General features: G+C 44.6%; 1 long non-coding RNA gene across 2 annotated transcripts; it reads left to right on the forward strand.

Moving 5' to 3' along the window:
• Positions 1-2355: 2355 nt before the first annotated feature.
• On the forward strand, positions 2356-6410 carry LOC110123233 (uncharacterized). Of its 2 annotated transcripts, none has more exons than XR_011486453.1 (4): positions 2356-2566; positions 3156-3225; positions 3831-5459; positions 5672-6410. It is a non-coding gene; the product is annotated as an uncharacterized lncRNA (long non-coding RNA). The 2 variants fall into 2 exon arrangements; XR_011486452.1 differs by having other exon boundaries at positions 5342-5459.
• Positions 6411-23464: the final 17054 nt, after the last annotated feature.

Below are 23464 nucleotides of genomic sequence, written 5' to 3' on the forward strand. Positions count from 1 at the left end.
AGGGTGACCGGGAAAACACAGATCCCATCTGTTGTGAAATCAAGGGGCTAGGATGCTGCAGCATGCAGGGGGGTGGGGGGCATACAATTAGAGAGATAGGGAGGGTGCTGGGGTCGGGTGGTAATGGAGAAAGAAATACGAGCCCATGGTGGAGGGTCTGAATTCAGGCAATGATTGTAGTGGTGGCAGATCCCAAAGGCTTAGGTGGTGAGGTCGTTTGGACTTGCTGAGATGTTTCCACAAGACATCTAGGTAGAGATCTAGAAAGGTGTGGGCTGAAAATAAAGAGCTTGAGTCATCATAACCATCTTCCTCAGGTAATGGTTGACTCCAAGGGCGGGTGGATATGATTACCAAGAGAATAAGGGGAAGCAGTGGGGCTTCCCAGGTGGCTCAGTGGTAAAGAATCTGCCTGCCAATGCAGGAGACACAGGTTCAATCCCTGGGTCAGGAAGATCCCCTGGAGAAGGAAACAGCAACCCACTCCAGTATTCTTGCCTGGAAAACTCCACGGACAGAGGAGCCTGGCAGGCTATAGTCCATAGGATTGTAAAGAGTCTGACATGACTAAGTGACTGAACAGAGACACAGGGAAAGCTGGGAAAGGCTATGACCAGTCAGCCCCATGCTGGGAGAGTCCAGACCTAATTTCAGTATGAAACCCTGCAAAACTGCTTCCTCATTACTGCTTCTCACAGGAAGCAGAGCTTTGACATTTGAGTGGTGAACAAGCATTCCCAGATTTCTCTTTCAATCCTTTTATTCAATAACATAGGTAATTCAAATTTTTAAAAAATGCATTTTATGGGCCTCAGTAAAGTTATTTTTCTTTAGCCAAAGCACTAAATCTAGGCTTAAAGCAGAAAATTCCATGACCAATTGGAGCCCAGGAGTTTGGGGGCAGGGTCCTGGGGGTGATGGCATTATCCACAGTGGGGCACAAGATAACCCAGGGCCTAGCTGGGACCCTCTCCAGAACCCCACTGAAGGGCTGTAGAAAAGCCAATCTAAGGAAAGTTTTAACAGGTGGTGGTATAGGTGTGCAGGAAGGGCAGGATGTGTTGGTGACATTTGTGTTGTGCTTCCCCATGACTGTGTGACAGTTTGGAAATAAGCTGAAGTGGTTACTGGTATGAATCACTACTGTACAAACTATATTCCTAAGACCTTTCCAGGTAATTAACATTTAATCTCCTGTGGACTGGAGAACCTTGTGAATTATGCCAGGAAATCTACTGGCCTTCAGTAAAAGGGGAATGATTAGTGTTTCATAGGTTACATCCTAAAAAGCAAATCTTGGCTTTCTTATATGGAAGTCCTTCTCAGAAGACCCAGGATTTAATAGGAAAAGCCTCAGGTCAATGGACAAATTCCCAATTATCATGTCTACAACTTTGTTTCTGGTCCTCTGGAGGCAATGTATAGATTTACCCACCAGTGCCATCTCCCAGCCAAGAATTTCTGCTGGACCAGGTGTGGCCAGCAGGATTTGGTGGTCAATTTTCTCAGCATTCCTCTGGATGTAAAATTCCTGTTTTTCAGATGGATGGATTGCTTGCTGTCATTGTAAAAAGATGTGACAACTTGTCACAGGCAAGACTGGCATGTTAAACAACCTAAAGTGACAGGCTAATTGCATCCCAATGCTGGGCAGATGTTCTGCCCATAACCAAGCACCGTAGGATGCCTCTCTCTGAGACCAGGAGCCCCGTTGAGTCTAGGGTTGCTGAAAAGATCAGAGCAAAGGTCTTGCATCTGGACCCTCCCAACTGGCCTAGAGTTCTCCTAGCCAATAGTGGTTGAAATGGAAAAATTGAGGGGATACTATGCCTGGCTTCTATTGGGGCTTTAAGAAAATTTCAGAAGGGTGACAAAATGCTTCTGGGGAAATTTCTCAGCCTCCTCTCCTTCCCCATATTCTGATATGCAGAAGGTGAAAGGAGGCCATTTGAGCTGGAAGAGGAGCTATTTGTCCTGGATAGCAGAGTCCAGGTGCTGTGAATAGGGCTTGAGGGGAAGAGAGTGATGGCTAGCTGCAACACTTCCAAGCAGTAGCAGGGGCCCTGGCTCCCACCAGTTTTGAGAGTCTCCACTGACCTGGGAGACCAAGAGGTATGATCCACAGGGGAGGACAGTGTCAGGGACCTGCCTTGTCCTCTTCTCTTCAGTTGTTGTTCTAGGCCAAGGGGGAAGGGTTGGAGTTAGAGAAAACACTGGTGAGGCTGATCTGTAACTGGATCAGTCAACAAAGAGTGATGAAATAACCTCTATGTGCTAATAAATGTGCCAGGCAGTGGAATATCCTGGTGCCCCCCCCCCCCCCATGGAGTACATAGGTCAGAGGGTATACTTACTTTCAAAACCAAATAAACAAGTGCATTAAATAATGACAAGTTGTGATGGGCAGAGTGGAGAATAATGAGGGGTAATGTTTTTAGACATCTCTGCTGGGCTGTGAAGGAGAGAAGAGAAGGAGCTCACTTTGCCAGTGAGGAGTGGGAGGGGGTGGGGAGAGGAAGGTGCAGCAGACGCAAAGACCCTGCGTGAACAAGAAGAAATGACTGATGTGAGCAAAGGCAATGCGGGGCGGGGGCAGTGGGGTGGGGTGGCTCAGGATGAAGTTGAATAGACATGGACCAGATCAGGCAAGACCTATGGAGTCAGGTGAAGAAGTTTGGATTTTATTAGAAGGGTAATGTGTCCCACTGAAGGCTGTCTGGCTGGAGAGAAACCTGTCATTCCCTTTGGCCTCTGTATGGTGATTGAAAATGAAAGTAAAACAAAACTAGGGAGGTTGTAAGGCTGGTATAAAAATGGCCTTACCTCTACAGTTCAGTGACTTGAGGTTGCTCACTAATTCAGCTACACCTGGAACCTTTCTCTGGTCCCCAGGCCCTGTGTGTTTTGTTTGTTCTTTCACTGGTGGCTCTCAGCCTTAGCTGATTAGAATTACCTGATGGAGCTTTGAAATATTTACTGACTTTTCCCACCCTTTACCAGGTAACTCAGAATTATGACCACAAATAAAGCTGACAGGTAAAGGGAAAACTGGAATAAGAAAACCGTAACTTACACAAGACAAAGTTTTAGTTTCATGGACCAGAAAAGTCATTCTGTTTAGAATCAACAAGAAAAGAATTTTTTTAAACTACTAGGTTAAAGCTAGGAGAAGATCATGAAGAAATAGACACGGCCACAACCTTCAAAAGAGGCTCAACTTCTCCAGTAAGTAGGGAAATACAAAACAAAATAATGTGAAACACTATTGTTCACCCACAAAATGGACTGGAAAAAAAAGTGACTGATAATGATTAAGATTGGTGAGGAGGTATAGAAACTGGTGTGCTTAGAAACTACGAAAGTATAAACTAGTTCGGTATCTTTAAAAAGTTGGCAATATTTATTTAATATAAAGAGCATATGCCACCAATCTAGCAATCTAGTAATCCAATAATTTCACTTCTGAGGTTCTCTTTTACAGAAATATGCACATGTGCACTTAAATATATGAGTACAACTGTGGCACTGATGGTGTGGGGGTTTTGAAGGGAAACTGACATCTCCATTAAGTGTGAAATGGCTAAATAAATCATGGGATACTATACTGCTCAGTTTAAAAAAGGGAATCTTGGTCTAAATATACTGGCAAAGAAATATGTCTCATATATTCTTCAGTGAAAGAAGCAAGCTTTAGAATAGGTACAGTGGGATCCATTTCTGTAATCCTGTGATATTTCCGTGTGTGTGTTATATTATCAATATTTTGTACATTGTTCTCAGTTTACTCCCTACTTCAAGGCACTTAGATGGTTAGTAATTTCTTGCTTTAGTGATTTTTGCAGGTAGAAAATAGAGGTCCTTAGAAGTCAACACATTTGGTGAAGAGATTATATTAATATTTGAAGGTAAGGTTTGAAGATTATACTAGGGTCTGAAGGTAAGGGGGAGGGAATGCCTCATCAAGAACTAGTCAGAGATTTCTCTCCAATAGCAGCAGAAGATAAGGATTTTGGCCCAGAGGAAGACTTGATATTGCCCCAGTGGTGGCTAACCTCAGGGAGGGTAAAACCTGATGTGCCCTGGGGGACTGGATCCAGGGAACTGGTATCTGGTTGTCAAAGATGTCAGTGTCTCTGCCTCCAAGGCCCAATATCAGCAGAGGCAGCCGACCTCAAGGGACCCTGTGGCCTCACACAGCAGCTGGTAAACTCCATGGCCAGAACAGGACTCTGGGAAGTTTTTGCCACTCTGGAATTAGGAAAGTCCTGGGAATAATGGAGGATAGGGGCTTGGATACAGATTTAATTTGACTAAAATAATGATAATAAAGGGATGCAGCATTTCATGTGACATCTGATTTGGAAGAAAGAAGCCTGCATGTTTCCAAATACCCAGAGAAAAGATTAGAGAGGTGGTGTACATAGTGGGCATCTTGGGGAGAGAAGATATACTGCTAGAAGAGAAAGGCAGAGACTTTTAGTCTCACTTTCATACCTCTTTCTTGTTTGAATTTTTGACATTGAATATCTATCTTTTACTCTTTTTTACAATGAATGAGCTTCCCAGTTCTGCATGATCCTAAGTCACCCCACCTCAGCACGACCACGCTGCCTGGTCCACAGACCACCTGTCCCTCTCCCTCAGGTCCCCAGCTCCCTGCCTCAGCCCTAACTTCTGATCCATCTCAGCCCTTCACTGACGAGCCAGCTCTCTGCCGGTCCTACCCACGTCACCCAGCCACCCAGCCCAGGGCTCTGGTCCAACTTCCTCAGCTGCTTTCTGCCCTCGTTGCTGCCACGGCAGCATGACCTGTGGCTGCTGCCACCGTCCAATGGTAGCTGGCAGTGTCCAATCTCTGTGTTACAGAAAGTTGCCTGACTTGTTTTGACAACATTTGTTCCTAGTCTAATCAAACTAGCTCCTTTTTCTTGCTTGGGAAAAACAGCATCTGCATGAGTATTTCTGGAGAGCGACGGAGCTTGTATCAAGTCCCCTCTGCCAGAAGCTGTGACCCCGTGGAGTCTTGCAGTAAACTAAGGAGCTCAGTGACTAGTCTGGCTCCAGTCAGAGGGGATTGTATGATGTCACTTGTAAGGATGGAGATCACTGGACTAGGATTTGGCTGCCAGAGGTGGTGTCCTGTAGGAGATTCTGTAGGAAAGAGCAGGCCCCCTTCTCCCAACTGCCGCACCTTCTCGTCTTGTCAAAGAACAGCACCGTGACCAACTGCATGGCCTGACACCTGGCCACAAGTTTAGGCAGAGAGACGGGAGGGCTTGGTGTGAAATGGGCAATTTTGCCTTTTGCTTAACCGTGTTTGTCCTGTGACATTCCCTTCCAGCCTCTCCGAGTGAACCGTTTTCTTCTGGGGATGTTCAGCCCAGCATCTTGGGACTGGAGGTCCTCTTGCAGCAAAGCTCCAGAATCACACGGATGCCACACCACCAACCAAGGACAGAGTGGGTCTCCTCCACAGCAGGAGGGTCTGGGACGCAGGCACGGAGTGGGAGGCGCCGAGGGAGCTGGCTCACACTTGGGTTCGGCCGCGTCTGTGAGGGAAGGCTGTGCGCCATCCCTGTCAGGTTGGGCTGCCCTTGGGAGCACTAGGTAGATTAGTCTGTCGCTCCCTCTTGGAAGGTGTCCCGTCCAGACACTTCTTCCTCTCTCCTAGCCTCCTGAGATGGGTCACGGGCATGCTTGCTGTGTCTGAGGACCGGTGAAGAGCCAAGGAACGGAGGCGCAGAACAGGCATTGTGCACGTGCGGCTCGCTCCCTCCAGCATCCGGAAAAGTGCTCCTCACTATGTCCACTGGTTGTCCTGATATACGTCTCTGCGCAGAACGCTGACGGAGATGCTCCAAAGGAAGCAGGGACTCTCCACTCACACTTCATGGGGCAAGACTAAATAAACATAAACACATTCGATCCGCAACCGCTGCTGCTCTGGACCAAGGTGTCCTCGAGCCTGTCACAGGGAGACCCCCTTACTGTGGCTCATGGGCCATATTTTCCCAATGTGTGTCTTTATGGAATTTCTACTTCTTTGATTACAGTATTTAAACAAGAATGTATCCATTTCTTTCTGATTAACTAGAAAAATCTCTTCATTTTTTTTCATTTTGTTTTATTGTGGTAAGTACATATAACATAAAATTTTCCAATTAGAAAATTTGTACACAATTTACTCTTTTGTGTACAATTCAGTAGCGTTAAGTACATTCACATTGATGTGTAACCATCATCACCACCCATCTCCAGAACTTTCTCATTTTCCCAGACTGTAACTACCCATCAACAACTCCCGATCCCCCTCCCAGCCCCAGCAACCACCATGAGACAGATGCCTTTCAGTCTTTATGAATTTGACTTCTCCAGATACCTCATATCAATAGAATGCTATGGCATATGTTCTTTTGTGTCTGGCTTATTTCACTCCAGGTCCATCCCTGTTGTAGCACATGTCAGAATTTTCCCAGCCACTTTTTCAAGCTCAATCTCTCTGGTTGTCTGCGCTGCTCTCCAGAATTAGCTCTGTTCCCTTCCATGGTCCATGTGGAGAAGGAGCATGACTGATGCACACACGCCTGCACATCTGTATCCTGCAGGGCTACTTTTTTTCTGGTTATACTAGGGTTACCTTGGCAACCATCTTGGTGAACAGATGACCAAATTACAAGTGCAAAAGTTCATGAAGACTGAGATAACTTATATGGAAGAATACAGTGTCATAATTTTTTTTAAGTACAAAGTGATTGTGACATGGTTCATACACCTCGTTCTTAGTCTCAAGTGCCCTACTATGATCCAGGCATGGTACTAGGTCCTGGATACATGGCGAGCACAAAGGGAGGTGGTGTCCATGGAGCCCGCAGTCTGCAGGGGGACAGACATTAGTCCAGCAATTGCAAACACAGCTGAAGAAAAAGTCATAATTCATGGAGCCCACAGTCTATGGGGGGGACAGACATTAACCCAGTAATTACAAACACACTTGAACCCTTTGAAAAGATCATAATTTTATGGAAGCATAGACCGAGAGAAACCGACCTAGAATGAGGCACAGGAAAGGTTTCCCTGAGGAATTACAACACACAAACCCAGACCTGAACAATGTGTGGGAGACAGCCTCAGTTGGAAGGGAAGGGGTGGCCTGAGGAGATCTCTGAGAAGATCACACAAGTGATCTTCACAGAGACTGGATACAACACTCACTACTGCTTAGAACTCCAAGTCCTCCAGGAACAAAGGGCACAGTGCTTTGTCTTCTACAGATGGAGGCCAAGGTACAGATGACAGTCAGCTGGAAAATGTGTTTTTGAGGTTTATTCTGTTCTGCTTCTGATTCAGTATGTTTCAAAGGAGGGACTCTGGGTGAGTTTCAACCATGGCAGTGACCTGGAGACACTGAACTGGGCCAGAACCTGGATCAGGGCAGTCTGTCTGGTGTGGGGGCCCCTGGGGCCATGGAGGAGAGGGTTTAGTTCTAGCCAAGATGGGAGCCAAGAAGTAAGAACATGATCTGGGCATTAAGCATTGACTGAGATGAGGGCTGGGTTCCATTTTTGGGGGGAGGTAAGACTTCAGTGAAACCAGAAAATCAAAATAGAAGCTGTCTGCCTGACACATTGGGTGAACACAGTGGGGACATGATGCCCTGGCATCACACTATTATACTTGGGAATGAGACGAGGATCTCGTGAGACGAAGTACAGAAGCTGCTGGGCCTGGAAGGTGCTCATCTTGGATTTTTCAGGACACAGAGACCAGCTAGAAGAAGGGTAAGTTGGATGACAGGGGTGGAAAGCAATGTATTTTACAGCCTGAGGCTATTTGGAGGAAGACGGTCTGAGTTTCTGCAAGAACCACATTGTGGTCAGGGGTCCCTAAGACTATCCTCAAGTTAAATAAAAAGACCACCCTCAGAAAGAAGGCTTGCCAATGATTCACTAGAAGGACCTACAGAACTCAGAAAAGTTGTTATACTGGCAGTTACAGTTTATTACAATGAAGGGATGCAGATTACAAACAGCAAAGGGAAAAAGACTGAGGGGGCAAGGCCCAGGAGGAAGCGGGCTCACGTTTCCAGGTGTTCTCTCTCCCTGGATTTGTATAGATAGTGCTTACTTCTCTCAGCTATGATGAGTGACAACAGGTGAGGGGCGCTGCCAGCTAGAGGAGCCCCCAGCATTGGGGTACAGCGTTCTTGTGGGGATTTTGTCACATAAGCATGGAGCACCCACAGAACTGACCTTGTTCTCAGTGTCTAGCTACTCCAGGGCTCAAACTGATATGGCATGGCTCAAGGACCCCACCGTAAATCATGCTGTTAGCATAGACTTTCTGGAAAATCCCCAACCTCCAGGTACACAAAAACAACCTTATCAGGGACCATATTCCAAGAGTTTGGATCTCATCTCTCAGGAGCAAGTCAAGAGCTAGAAGATTTGGAATGTGCAGAGTTTGAAGACTCCAAAGCTGCTGGTTTAACCCTTTACTGCACAAGCAGGAATGGTCAGTATCAAAAATTAAAGAGGAATGTCCATCGTAAAAGGAGGAAATATGTTCTGGATAATTATCATCAGTTCCAAAATTTTGTTCTGCCTCACCCTTGAATCAGAGCTCCTTCCTCCTCCAAAACACCAGTCACAGCTGCCGTGTGACTTCTGCTAGGTCCCCTCACCTTCCATGCACTCATCTTACCTGGAATGGGGATGAGTTGAGGAGGGACAGGGAGGCATCAAGTCAGCTGTGATCAGACATTTTATCCCGCACCTTGAAGTCACTGTGAAACTAGGCTGGCTCTGCAGTGATGCACATGGAAATCTGTGGGTTGCTTTCAGGGCTCATCCCAGTATTTGCTGTACACGACACACAGATGGTGTGTGTGGGATAGTTCATCCACCCCTCCCCCACTTAGTAATTATTGTGTCACCTCTTCTGCATGCCTTCCTATTTCCCTTACCATTAAATAATGCTTATTTTAGCTTTGAAAAAGATTTCTTTACTTGGTTATGGGCCTCATATTTTACCAAACTGCTTCTACTTACAACTTCTTAAAAGCAACTAACCAAAGAGACCACTTATTTTCCCTGTGAATGCTTTAAATATATTTGAATAAAACAAGATGAATTTAAAATAGGATAAAAAGCAATTTTCATCAACTCCTCTTTACTCTTCCTTTCAGCAAATTTTCCATCATGTATCTCATTATTTTAGGAAGGCACTAGGTAGTGAAATAATTTTTTGTAACAAAAATGTCTATGACTTTCCCACTTACTTTATCCTTTCTCTTAGGTAAAGGTTTCTAGAGATGCTATGTCTTAGTTGACATGCAAACCTGCAGTTATAGGAGTTTCTGGGTTAAGGTGTTTTGATATCTATAAATTGTTTTACCTTTTCAGTCTAAAAGTGAGGCCACAGGCTAGTACTAAGTGGAAGTGACATTCAAGTGGTACACACTAGTGTGGTATGCTGGTCAGTGTCCATGTGCTTGGTTACTGCTTCATGCCTGCTGATTGTTAAATACTTTGAATGTCATGCTGAGCTGCACGTGGGAAGTGTGAGCTTGGGAGGCCCTGAGTCATACTCTATTCAGTGAAGCATATTATAAATGGATAACAAGATTTTCTTAACTGAAAGCAGAACAAAAGGCTTCACTCTTTGTGCCATCAGCAGATTTCAGAACAGTAAAAAATCCAGGGTGCTTCATAAAATTAATCTTAGTATTTATAATGGCCTATTTATTTCAGAATCTTATTTTAGAAACTTTGTTCATGACTCACAAAAATGACAAAAAATGTGTATATCCAGAGCCCATGTTGTGTGGTGAGGATGAAACTCCTCCAAGGCACATTGCTAATCAGGACTTTAAGTTGTTAAGGGGAAAGGATATGGATATCTCTCCATCTGTCAAGTGAGTAATTTCCTATATTAGCATTTCTTTGCAGGATAAGTAGACTGAAACAAAAGTTCACACTCAAGAGTACAGACCCTGGTGCCACTGCCAGTTTGCACACGCCCACTCCCTGGACCTCCGCAGCTACTTTGCACATGACTGTGCCCTACACCCTGGCACCAAGAGGGATCTCCTTGGCTGTGACTACCCCCTTGCAGAGGAAGAGAGGAGCAGACGGATCCCAGGGGCCTTCACCACTGAGGACTCAAGCAGGCCTTGCCACCACTGCAGACACTCCCAGCCTTGGACACTGAGGACCCCTGCAGCCTTCCCCAGTGCTGTTTTTAGCTTTGGAGCCACCCAGAATCTTTCCTGCTGCAGTCCTCAGAACCAGAGCCACCACGGCACCTACTTTAGCTGGAACTGCTGTACCCCACCCAGCTGGTGCCATCAACCCACTCATAGATGAAAGATCTTTTCCCCATTGAAGCCAGACCATAAAGTCTGGAAGACATAACCGCCCTTTCAAATGCACAGACAGCAATGCAAGGATACAGTAAGATAAAAAAAATCTGAGAAACTTACACCACCAAAAGAACAAAATAATTTTCCAACAACCAACCCAGAGAGATGGAGATCTATAACATGCCTGAAAATTCAAAATAATTGTTTTAAAGAAGGTCAGCAAGCTACAAGAGAATTTGGACAACTCACAAAAGTCAGGGAAACAGTACACATGAGCAAAATGAGAAGCTGAAGAAAGAAATGATAATCACAAAAAAGAACTGAATAGAAATTCTGGGGTTAAAGAATAAAATGAATGAAATAGAAAAAAGCAATAGATAGCAGTAGGCTCAGTCAAGCAGAAGAAACAATCAGCATATTTAAAGAGAAATTATGGGAATTGTCCAGTCAGAGGAAAAAAGAAGACTTAAAAGAGTAAAAACAGCCAATGGGGTTTATTGGACTTCGTCAAAAGGACCAATATATACATTTGGGAATCCCAGAAGGAGAAGAGAGAGAGAAAGTGGGAAAGCTTATATAAAGAAATAATAGCTTAAGTTTCCCACATCTTGGGAGGGAAATGAACATCCAGGTTCAAGGTACTAAAGTGAAAGTGAAGTTGCTGGATTCACAGCATCAGCACCACCTGGGAACTTAAGTGAACCAGTGAAGTTGCTCAGTCGTGTCTGACTCTTTGTGATCCCATGGACTGTAGCCTACCAGGCTCCTCCATCCATGGAATTTTCCAGGCAAGAGTACTGGAGTGGGTTGCCATTTCCTTCTCCAGGGGATCTTCCCAACCTGGGGATCAAACCCAGGTCTCCCGCATTGCAGGCAGACGCTTTACCGTCTGAGCTACCAGGGAAGCCCCCATACTGCTAAAAGGGTCCCAAACAAGTAAAGGAGACTACACCATGGCACATTGTTAATATAATCGAGCTGTCAGAAGTCAAAAATAAAGAGAGAAATTTGAAAGCAGTAAGAGAAGTGACTTGTCACATATCAGCAGATTTCACAACAGCAATCTTGCAGGACAGGAGAGAGTAAGATGATATATTCAAAGTACTGAAAGAAAAAAACTGCCAAACAAGAATACTATACCTGGCAAAATTAACCTTCAGAAATGAAGAAGCGTTCAACTCTTTTCCAGACAGACAAAAACTGAGAAATTTTGTAACCCCTAGTCCTGCCTTACAAGAAATGTTTAAGGGAGTTCTTCAAGTTGAAGTCAAAACATGATAAAAAGGCAATGCAAAAGCATATGAAAGCATAAATCTCATTGGTAAAGGTCAAGGTAAAATATATACAAACAGATGAATGTAACACTATAATGGTGGCATAATTACTTTTAATTCTAATATATCAGTTAAAGATAAAAATTTTTTAATAGACACACAATACAAAATGAAACAAACTGACTACAAGGACACAAAATTGGGGCAGAGGGAGTGAAAGTGGAGAGTTTTTTGTATGCAACTGAAGCTAAGTTGTTATCAATTTAAAATAAATGGTTATATCATAGTTTATGCAAGACTCAAGCTAAGCACAAGGGGAAAAAATTATAACAGATACTCAAAAGACAAAGAGAAAAGAATCAAAGCAAACCACTACAAAAAAATCATCAAATAATAAAGGAATACGGCAAGAAAGAGAGGAACAAAACTCCAAAAGAGAGAGAAAACAATGAACAAAATGACAATAATGTCTTCATCTATCAGCAATTACTTTATATATAAATCATTTAAACTCCCCCAATCAAAAGGCAGAGTGGCTGAATGGATTTAAAAAAAAAAAGCAGAAAAACCCAAGATCCAATAGTAAGCTATTTGCAATAGACTCACTTCGTTATTGTTGATTGTGGTTCAGTTGCTAAGTCATGTCCAACTCTGTGACCCCATGGACTGCAGTATGCCAGGCTTCCCTGTCCTTCACTATGTCCCAGAGTTTGCTCAAACTCATGTCCATTGAGTTGGTGGTGCTATCCAGCCATCTTATTCTCTGTCACCCCCTTCTCCTCCTGCCTTCAATCTTTCCTAGCATTAGGGTCTTTTCCAATGGCCATATCATGTGGCCAAAGTATTAGACTTTCAGCTTCAGCATCAGTCCTTCCAATGAAGACTTGTTTTAGACTCCTTTTTCAGTTTTTATTTATTTCTTTTTAGCCATGCTGGGTCTTCACTGCTTTGTATGGGCTTTCTCTAGTGTGGCAAGTGGAGTCTACTGTTCATTGCAGCGGCTTCTCCTGTTGTGGAGCACAGGCTCTAGGCACGCAGGCTTCAGTAGTTGCAGCATGCAGGTTCAGCAATTGTGGCTTGTGGGCTCTAGAGTGTGTGCTTAGTAGTTGTGGCACATAGATTTAGTTGCTCCGTGGCATGTGGAATCTTCCCAGACCAGAGATCAAACCTGGTCCCCTGCATTGGCAGGATTCTTGTCCACTGCCTGCTAGGGAAGTCCTCACTTTAGATTTAAAGACCCTCATAGGCTAAAAGACACTCATAGGCTAAATATATAAAGCAAATATAGACAGATCCAAAGGCAGAAGTTGACAGCAGTACAATAATAATAAGGGATTTCAATGCCCCCTTTGTAATAATGGATAGAACACCCAGATAGAAAATCAGTAAAGAAACAACAGAATTGAACCATGCTATAGACCAAAGGGACCTAACAGACATATATAGAACTTTCCACAGAGCAGCAGAAGAATACACATTCTTCTCAAGCACACATGAAATATTCTGCAGGATAGACCATGTGTCAGGTCACAAAACAAACCTTGACACATTTAAGAAGTTCTATGTCTCTCAAAGTACATTTTCTGACCATAACAGAATGAAACTAGAAATTCATAACAGCATGAAAATGAGAAAGTTCACAAATAGGGAAACTAAGCAACACACTCTTGAACAATTATTGAGTCAAAGAGGAAATCAAAAGGGAATTTTAAAAGTATCTCAAGTGAAAATGAAAAAACATGTGCCAAAACATATGAGATGCAATAAGGGTGTTGTCTCCACACACACAAAAGTCACCACAATCAAGGTAAATAAACATTACTAAGAGTTTCTTAGTGTGTCTTTGTAATCTATCCCTCACACTTCTCTTCAGTCTTCTTCCTCATCCCCAGTCAACTACTGATCTGCTTTCTATCAGCACAGTTCAGTTCAGTTGCTCAGTCGTGTCCGACTCTGCAACCCCATGGACTGCAGCATGCCAGGCTTCCCTGTCCATCACCAACTCCTGGAGCTTACTCAAACTCATGTACATTGTGTCAGTGATGCCATCCAACCATCTCAACCTCTGTTGCCCCTTCTCTTCCCACCTTCAATCTTTCCCAGCATCAGGGTCTTTTCCAATGAGTCAGTTCTTTGCATCAGGTGGCCAAAGTATTGGAGTTTCAGCTTCAACATCAGTCCTTCCAATGAATATTCAGGACTGATTTCCTTTAGGATGGACTGGTTTGATCTCCTTACTGTCCAAGGGACTCTCAAGAGTCTTTTCCAACACCACAGTTCAAAAGCATCAATTCTTCAGCACTCAGCTTTCTTCACAGTCTAACTCTCACATCCATACATGACCACTGGAAAAAGCCATAGCTTTGACCTTTGGTTGGCAAACTAATGTCTCTGCTTTTCAATACGCTGTCTAGGTTGGTCATAACTTTTCTTCCAAGGAGCAAGTGTCTTTTCATTTCATGACTGTAGTCACCATCTGCAGTGATTTTAGACCCCCCAAAAATAAAGTCTGTCACTGTTTCCATTGTTTCCACTGCTTTGTATCACATAGTTCAATTTGCACTTCATATAATTTTAGATAAGTGAAATAGCGTGACATGTAATATGCTACGCAATTTTTTATGGCTTCTTGGGAAATCACATCTTAATTATCTCTTTATTTCTAGGGTTAAGCACAGTCACCCAGTCAACAAATATTTTAGAGTGCCTACTATGTGCTAGGTTTTGGCCACACTATTCAATGTACACAACAGATGTTCAAAAAATACTTGGTGAATGATTCTGTGAATTTGAGTAGCATAAGCATTTTTTCACTGAGATACATTCATATACCATAAAATTAATATTTTCAAAGTGTACCAGTCAATGGGCTTTAGTTTGTTTACAAAGTTGTGCAACCATATCTAATTCGAGAACATTTTCCTCACTCCAAAAGAAGCCCTACGCTCACTTGCAGTCATTCCCCATTTCTCCCATTCTCCAGCCTCTGGCAGCCACTAGTCTATTCTGGACATTTCCCATAAATGGTATTATTACAACATGTACTCTTCTGTGACTGGCTTATTTCATTCAGAACGACATTTTCAGTATTCATTCATGTTGCAGCGTATGTCAGGACTTGCTTCCTTTCTATGGCTAATACACCACTCGGTTTATTCATCAGCTTACAGACACTTGGGTTGTTTCCACTTTGAGGCAAGTATGAATCATTATGTCATGAACGTTCAAGTACATGTTTTTGTGTGAACATATGTTTTCAATTCTTGTGTACATACCTAGGAGTGGTCTATATGGGCCATATGTTAACACTCTGTTTAACTTTTTGAGGAAATTCCAGACCATTTCCCAAAGTGGCTGCGTCATTTTACATTTCTAGCAGCAATGTTTGAGAGTTCTAATTTCTCTACAACCTTGTTAACACTTGTTATTGTCTGTGTTTTTTATTCCAGCTATCCTAGTAGGCGTGAAGAAGCATCTCATTTAGTTTTTATCTACAGCTCCCTGATGACTAAGGATTTTGAGTACCTTTTTGTTTGCTTTTCCTCACAGATTACAGAAAGTCCAGGACAGGAGTTCTATGGAAACAGAAGACAAAAGCGTTCTTATGTCCTGGGCAGTGCTGGTAGCAGCATGAATTCTATCACACTTTCCCTGCATGCCTGGGGGACGGGGAGCTTGTACCAGGCCTCTGCCCACCTGGGAAGGCCATCCCTGCCTCCCCAGCAGAGGCAGGCAGGAGGGAGGCTGGCTTGGAGGTCCCTGAGGACTCAACCCAACCTCAGGGCATAAGGGTGCTCTGTGTCCCAGGCTGAGAATACCTCAAGCCAGAAACAAGCTCTCCACATGTTGTTAGCTTCTCAAATCATGGATGAGAAAACGATGAGGACAGAACATTCATGCACTGATGGAAACAGAGACAGGAGCTCAGAGATCCAGAAGGAGAAGGGGCTGCAGAAGTGTTGACATTCCAGATCAGGATCCTGGAACCAGGAGATAATCAGTCCTGTTTATTTTTGCCAGGAAGGAACTCATCCCTACAGTTCAGAACACTCAGAATCACAACCCCAGATGAGCCATTGGATGCATGAAGGCACCTTTCAAATGTGGCCACCGTGCATGCACAGCCCGGAGGCAGAGAGCCAGCAGAACCCACTGCACACCGAGCCCTCTGGTGAGAGACCTCAACAGCAGCTCTGGCAGCCACTGGGGCAGCGACAACGCCCTCCCTCTGCCTGACACTTGTCACTCAGGCGGAGAGTCATCAGAGTCCTGGGCTCCTGTTTGACATTCCCCCCACAGGCCCCCCTTGGCTTTGGGCAGCTGCACCTGGAATGCTGTCTCCTCTCCCAGGCCTTGTTCACCCCCAGCCACATCAGGCTGCCCGGTGCACCTGGCCCTCCCCACACTCATTCTGCTGCATTATTTATTCAAACCAGCAAGGTCTATTTATAGCTCCTCTGAAAGGCAGCAGCTGCTCAGTTCCCCGGAAAGTAGAACACTGAGACATTAAAGAAATGTTTTCAAAAGAAAAAAGCATCCTCTCACGGACTCAGGAGGTTGCTGTCCCAATGCATCTTCCAAAAATACGCCTCTCTGGCAGTGCTCTGAAGAGTGAAAAAAGAGTGAAAAGTTCAGCCCCTGTCCAGCACCTTCCCCCAACCCAGAGCCCAGCTCATTCCCTGAACACAGGTCCACCCAACTGAAATGGATAGGGCCGATAGAAACAGCTAAATAACAATAAAAGATGGGGTGATTCTGGATGTTCTGTAGGTCTATTCTCCACAGCACCTCCAAAACCCAATTTATTTTGCTCATTACTTTCCCCAACCTTCTTTATTGCATGTGTTTTTAAATACGCCTCCACAGGCATCACAGAGTGGCTATCATATCCATTCCCTGAAATAACACTCTTCTCAACAGAATAAGCAAGTAGCCAAACCCATTTTAAATATCACCTCTTTAATGTTTTGAGTCTCCTGGGAAGAAGCTCAGACACAATGATTTGCCCAAAGTCTCACAAATTTGTCTGATGCTCAGTGAGAATATCATGAGTCCAAAAGGGTTCTCAGACAATCAGGCCTTTGGGAGCTGAGTGGTGATCACTGTGTGCAGAGTTTGGAGACAGGGATCTGGGTGAGTCCAGCTGGAGAAGATGGGAGAGTGGAGCTCTCAGTAGGCAGTGTGGGTTCCAGGCGCAGGCCATCCAACACCTCGCCCCAGATTTAGGAAGCTGTTGGCGTGTGATATCAGGCAAGTTGCATCTGACTTGTAAGCCCGGGAGTCCCCATGGCTTCTTGTCGCATCGTTGTGTCACACGAGCCAGTCTCAGTGCCTGTGCCTGACACGTAGGAAGCATGGATCACATGTTTATGATTACTAGCAGTGCTGAGATGGGGAAACCGAGATACTGAGCACCCAAGAGACTTGTCCGAGGTCACACAGGGCCAGGACCAGAATCAGGACCCCTGATTCTCAAATCAGGCTTTATTTTTTATGATTGATTGCAGTACCAGGCATCTCCTGTAAGAGAGCTAAACAAGGCAGGTGGCCAAAAGCCCCAGGCGTCTATGAGCACTCAGGAGCTGACAATAAGAAAATGCATGAACATGAAGGAGTGAGAACTGTGGAAGACCTTGGCAATTCAGGCAGCCTTTGGGGTCAGCTCAGGATCTCACATTTCTCCTGTTCTGAGTGAAGCCTGTGCCCAGGCTGACTAATCTGAGGAAGGGAGGTGGAAGGGGTCACTCCTAAGTGCGGGAAAAGGGAAAAAGTGCTGCTGCCGGGAAACTCCAGGCACCAGCGTCCTGAAAAAAACGGGCCATCTGGCCAGGCCTCGACCTCAGAGACCTCACCAGCTAGAGAGGCCAGGCAAGAAAAAACATGAAACCATGAAAGAATAATGACGGCAGAACGGTGCATTGAGTGTGTGCTCATGGCCCTGAGCAACCAGGGAAGGGAATCAATCATCAGAGCTTCATAAATATAGGACTAGGCTTTTGTATCAGACAGGACCTAATAGTTGATTGCAGCTGTCAGAGCTTCAACTCTAGCCAGCTGAAGCACCAAAGGGCTATGTTTTAAAAAAGGATAGATTAGACCTTACTTGTTTTGTGAGTCAAAGATGCCCTGTGTGTTGTCCCCTAAGTTGTTTATTTCTTCACTGCAAGCTGAGACCTGTTAGCTCAAAGTCCATCGACACCAAGCTCAAATGTTTACACATCTGGTTATTTTAAGATAGCCAAGGGAGAGTATTTTTAACTATTTAGAGACAGCTTGCCTTGCATCCCCCATGAAATCTCATCCCACATCACTGGCCATTGGCACAAAAGAGCCGTTGGTCATAAGAAGCTGATGAAGCCCTTCAGAGCTCACTGAGCTAGAGACCCTGTTGGGCTGCTGACCAATGCAACCTAGATATGTGAATCCATCTGACTCTTTCCCAAAATTCCCTGACCCTTTCCCCTTCTGGTCTCTGGTCTCATGCTCCCCCTCCCACACAAGTCTGTCTGTCTGAGCTCCACCCAATAAAGCTTATGCATTACTGCCTCTCCTAATCAAACTTTTTCCTTGATCAACCACAAATCCCTCAACCCTTTTACATGAATTCAAAGAAAACTAAACAAATATATCTAAGGAAAAAAGGAACTAGAGCATCTGGGATACCCCCAATAGTGACTTAAATCAAGACTCTTTAATTTTTGCTTCATTTATTGCAGAATGTCTTTCTCCAAAATGGGAGGCAATGATCTTGCCCTGGAGTGGCAAGGTCGCACGCTGTGGTTGGTTACTGGCTCCTGTGATTGCAGCTGGAGGTGGGGGTTGGATGGGAGTGGTGTCAGTGAGGGTTCCTTTCCAAGAAGGTGATTGTTTGTGGCAGGTTAGCTTCCCTGGAATAGGACCCTGCAAGAGGAAGCTGCATGCAGAGTCTTATTGGACCTCTCCTGGGATGCATGTATGGAAGAAAAGAAATCAGGACTGGGCAGGGGTTTCACCTGAGGCCTTGACTGATCCTCTAGGAAGCTCTGGAGCTGAGAGTGTAACCAAGCAGGACCCTATGGGGCCTTCCTGGATGGACCTCTCCCACTACCATGTTGTCCATCTACCTCTTGCCTGTAGAGAAACTTTAGCCTCTAAAGCCTCCGCTGAGTTCCAAAGAATAAATCTAATCAGAAAAGTTAGAAAATGCAAAAATAAAGGAAAACAGTCAAGCAAGGCAAAATAACAATAACAATCATTAAACAAAGCCAAGGACCTTTAGCTCCTCCTAAACCATGTCCTTTGAGCTGCTTTGCAGACACTGAAACTCCTTCCACTAAGTGAAAGAAGTTAGTTAACTGTTACCCAAAGCACATTGAAACCAGACAGCTGATGATGTTGGTTCCCTATTACCTCACCACCAAGCAGTCAGGTTGAGTAAGATATCTGCCTGTTTGCACCACAATGGTTCAACTTGCTTCAAACCCAGATGCCAAAGGACCATAATAGGGCAGAAAAGAGGTGGCACTCCAGTTCCCAGAAGAACTGAGAACTATTCCTAGAAAACCAATGTATATACCAACCTTCCATTACCTTTGCCCTTGAAATCTTACCCTTAATTATTCCCCAAGTGAGAAGTTGATTTGTGAGCTAAGTTCCCACTGGCCCATTTAATAAAGCTTGCTCTGCTTTGATTGGTTTTGCTTCTGGTTGCAAAAACGCCAAAAGTAAAAGAACATTCCCCACCAAGGCAGGGGGCCTCAGCCAGAGAAGGACCCAAATTGGGGTCTGCATGACCTTATTTGGTTACAAGAGTTGTCCCGAGCTGAAAGAAGAGGCCAAGCCCCTGTGTCCCCACTGTTCTGGGTCATTTCTCTAGGATAGGGTGTAACCTTCAGGCCACTGAAGCCAAGGGTCATGCTCAGTGATGGACACAACTGTGAACCATCAGCAGCTGATATTTGTAGACATCAGGGGATAGGTTTACCGTACTGAAAGAGGGCACCACAGCACATAGGACTGTCTATTCCTTGCACAGCTCATACCTACTTGTTTCTTATGATGAATTTGTCCCTTAAAGGGAACAGCTGCTCCAGAATTTTGGTTGGTCATGTACTGATGGAAATTTACAAGAGAAGGTTGTAGGTTGCTCTTGAGGTTACAACTGACAATTATTATCCTCAACCCATTCTAGATTTAATGCATCCTTGGCTGGGGCCTGTCATGATGACCCAGACCCTCAATCCTGAGGGACTGAGACACTGGTTACTAAGCTTTCCTCAGACCACTGCTGCTGATGGCCATTTGCCATTAAAACTAGATGTAGAAACACCAAGAGACACTTGTCAATCACCTGAAGGCTAAATGTGTTCTTCTCTGTTCTCTGGTGTAACACCAACCGTACCTCTTCCTGATGACCAGGATCAACAATTCCTGCCAGGATGGTGACTCCCTTGCTCTCAGACCCTAAAGGAATGGAGAGGGGAAGCCCAAACCCCCAAAGTGGTCACTGAGAGTATTGGTAAGTGCAGCCACTTCTATTTAGCCCCAAGAGGACACAACACCATATGGTCATTGATTTAGGTGTATATACATCCTGGAGGATGACAGCCCATCCTCACAGGGTGTCATCTACAAGGTATGTCTTTGAGTATGTCTTTGAAAGCGTTCACTCTCAGGCTGGCAGTTTCTGGGTGATGCAGTATGTAACAGGACCAGTGAATTCTTTGTGGCCATGGCCAAACTTTCTTTTCTGTAGAGTAATTCCCATGGAATTCCCTGGAATGTTTACAGAATCTTTTGTAAATGGATGAAATAATGACCAAGTTCCCATGGACAGAAAAGGCAAACCCAGGATAATGCATGTCTTCCCAGTCAACTCAATTGTACCAAGTAGACAGTTGGTCTTCTCAATGGTTGGTGCTCAGTGTTGGCCCCCACTGCTGGCAGGTGGATATTTGACAGTATCAGTATCTAGAGGAGACCTAGTGAGTGGAAGATCTTGCTGTTGGGCCTGCGTATAACCTCCATCTCTGCCATGGAGCTACTCTGCTCACACAGCCCTTCGTACCAGCTTTTGGAGTGGCTGACACGAACTTACTGATTGATTCTGCCTAGCTTGTTGTTTGGAGCCTTTCCCATGGTGCACACTCTTAAGTGAGAATTAATGTGTCATGTTCTCTTATAGTTCCATCCAGAGGTCCCTGTTTCCAACTCTCAGGGCCCTGACCAACCAGAAGGATCACACACAATTACCCATGACTCTCAGGCTATTGTAAATTTGATCCTATTCTTTTTGCAGAATTGTGTGACCAGGTATTCTGCCTGGATGCCTACTCTTTGGAGAATTTTCCTTCATAAATTCACTGCCTTCTTCATAGCCACCCCTAAAGAGTGCAGCTGCGATCTCTTTTTGACAAGCTGCTTGTGTGCATGCCCAGTTGCTCAGTCATGCCCAACTCTTTGCTACCCTATGGAACCCACCAGGCCCCTCTGTCCATGGGATTTTCCAGGCAAGAATACTCAAGTGGGTTGCCATTTCCTCCTCCAGGGGATCTTCCTGACCCAGGGATCAAACTCACATCTCCTGCATCTCCTGCATGGCAGAGAGGTTCTTTACCACTGAGCCACCAGGGAAGCCCCTATACTTCCCTATTACCCAGTAAAATGGGTCAGAGTATCTTTCCAAGTATGGAATATGCTGCCTGCAGAAGTTCAAGAAGCCTACCAGACATTTCACTTACTTAATAGTGGGAGGCGTGAGATGTAATCATTTGTCTTTTACTTTGGAGGGCACTGGAATGGGGGAGAGGACTGAAATCCGCATTCAATTTTTCTCCTACTTTTTGGAGTGAATGTCTCATCTCATCCTCCAATGCCAATTTTTGCTCATCTGGTCTACTTAACATTATGCCACTGATATAGTGGACTGGTGTGATACTCTGTAGAATGTCCAGATGGCCCTCTGGACTACATTCTGACAAGAAACAGGAAAGTTAGTATAACTCTGGGCAAGACTATAAATGTACGCTGTTGTCTGTGCCATGTGAGTATGAACCCTTCCTGATCCTTCTGAATGGATTGAACAAGAACTCACTCTGCAGGTCAGTGGTCACTATCACATCCTGGAGGCTCATCAAGCAGAGACATCATATCCAACACAATAACTGCACTTTGGTGCTGCTCCTTGGCTAGGTTTCTGATTGTCCACTGTCGCTGGCCATGATCCACTGATTTTTTGCAGAGGCCAGACTGGTGGTGTGTTTCTTGGCTTATCACAGAACCATCACTTCTGTGTTCATTATGTTTTTGACTTTAGCTCTAACCCATGGGATATGGCATTGTTTTTTTTTTTACTTATTATCTTGCATTGGGCTGGGGGAGGATGGTTAGAGCTTCTTCATGGCCTGTCCTACTTTAATACCTTTCAGCCTACAGGCCAAAGAACTAATCTGATGGTTCTGCCACCTACCAAGAATGTCCATTTCAGTTTTTCTTTTAGGAACCAGGAAAATGACTTCCCAATGGGCCCCCTGTAAGACATACCAGGCCCAGGACCCTAGGTAGCCATGTTAATTCAGACCTTTGGAAGAGCTGGAAATTGCCTTTTCCCTCAGTGTTCAGTTATCTGAGTGAATGACAGTAGATCCCATGGGAGGAGATCTGGTGTGGTGGGTAATCTCACTTGTCAACTTGACTAGGCTATAGTGCCCATATCTTGGTCAAACACTATTGAAGGTATTTTTTAGATGTGATTAACATTTAGATCAGACTTCCCAAGTGGCTCAGTGGTGAAGAATCTGCCTGCCAAGCAGGAGACGTGGGTTCAATCCCTGGGTCGGGAAGATCCCTCTGGAGAAGGAAATGGCAAACCATTCCAGTATTCTTGCCTGGGAAATCCCATGGACAGAGGAGCTTGGCAGATTACAGTCAATGGGGTCATAAGGAGTTAGGACATAGCTTAGTGACCAAACAACAACTATTTAGATCAGTAGACTTTGAGTAAAGCAGATATGAATCCATAATGTGAGTGGACTCATTCAATCAGCTGCATGTCTTAAGAATAAAGACCAAGATTTTCTAAAGAAGAAATTCTCCTCAAAATTGCAACATTGACTCTTTCCTGAATTTTCAGTTTGCTGGCCAGTCTTATCAATTTCAGACTTGCCAGTCACCCTAATTGTACAAGTGAAATGACTGAAACCCTTGAAATCTCTCTCTCCATTGTGCTACATTATGTTATGTTACGTTCTCTGTTTTTCTTCAAAACCTGGATGGATACACTGGGGCAATTTCTATTCAATACATTTGCTGCATTGTTGAAGAGTCCTCTCGTTGAATCACTGGGTTCCAGGTCTGAGAACTGGCTCAGGCCCAAAAACTGGGCAAAGGATTTTGACTTTGTATTGGGAAAACTGCCTTGGCCTTCCAATCATCCATCCTTGATTTCTTTCCCTTTCGTAAGTTAAGCCACACCCTTGTTGCGTACCTATTTGTCTCGCCTCTGAGAACATCATGTTTTGTGAATCAGCTCTTAAACTCTGCATAGCAGCTTCATTACTGTCTTCAGGCTTGCACCTCATTGTGATAATTGTACGCATCTTGCTTCTGATGGTGATAATGAAATATCTCATATTTCAGGATCCTATCATTTCTTTTTCTACCATCAACTCTGGATGACAGAAGACACCTTTGCTGAGCTCAGCAATGCTGGACCCTCTTCAGGAAATCCTTGTGGTTTTGGTAAACAGGTGTCCTCCAGGCCTTTCACAGGACAGAGTCAGCTCTGGATTCTCAGCCTTACATAGTGAGTCCATCCTAGAACGCCTATGTTTCTGAGCTTTGTGATACCTTC

The sequence above is a fragment of the Odocoileus virginianus genome, unplaced genomic scaffold (genome assembly GCF_023699985.2).
Source record: "Odocoileus virginianus isolate 20LAN1187 ecotype Illinois unplaced genomic scaffold, Ovbor_1.2 Unplaced_Contig_14, whole genome shotgun sequence".
Classification (NCBI taxonomy): domain Eukaryota; kingdom Metazoa; phylum Chordata; class Mammalia; order Artiodactyla; family Cervidae; genus Odocoileus; species Odocoileus virginianus.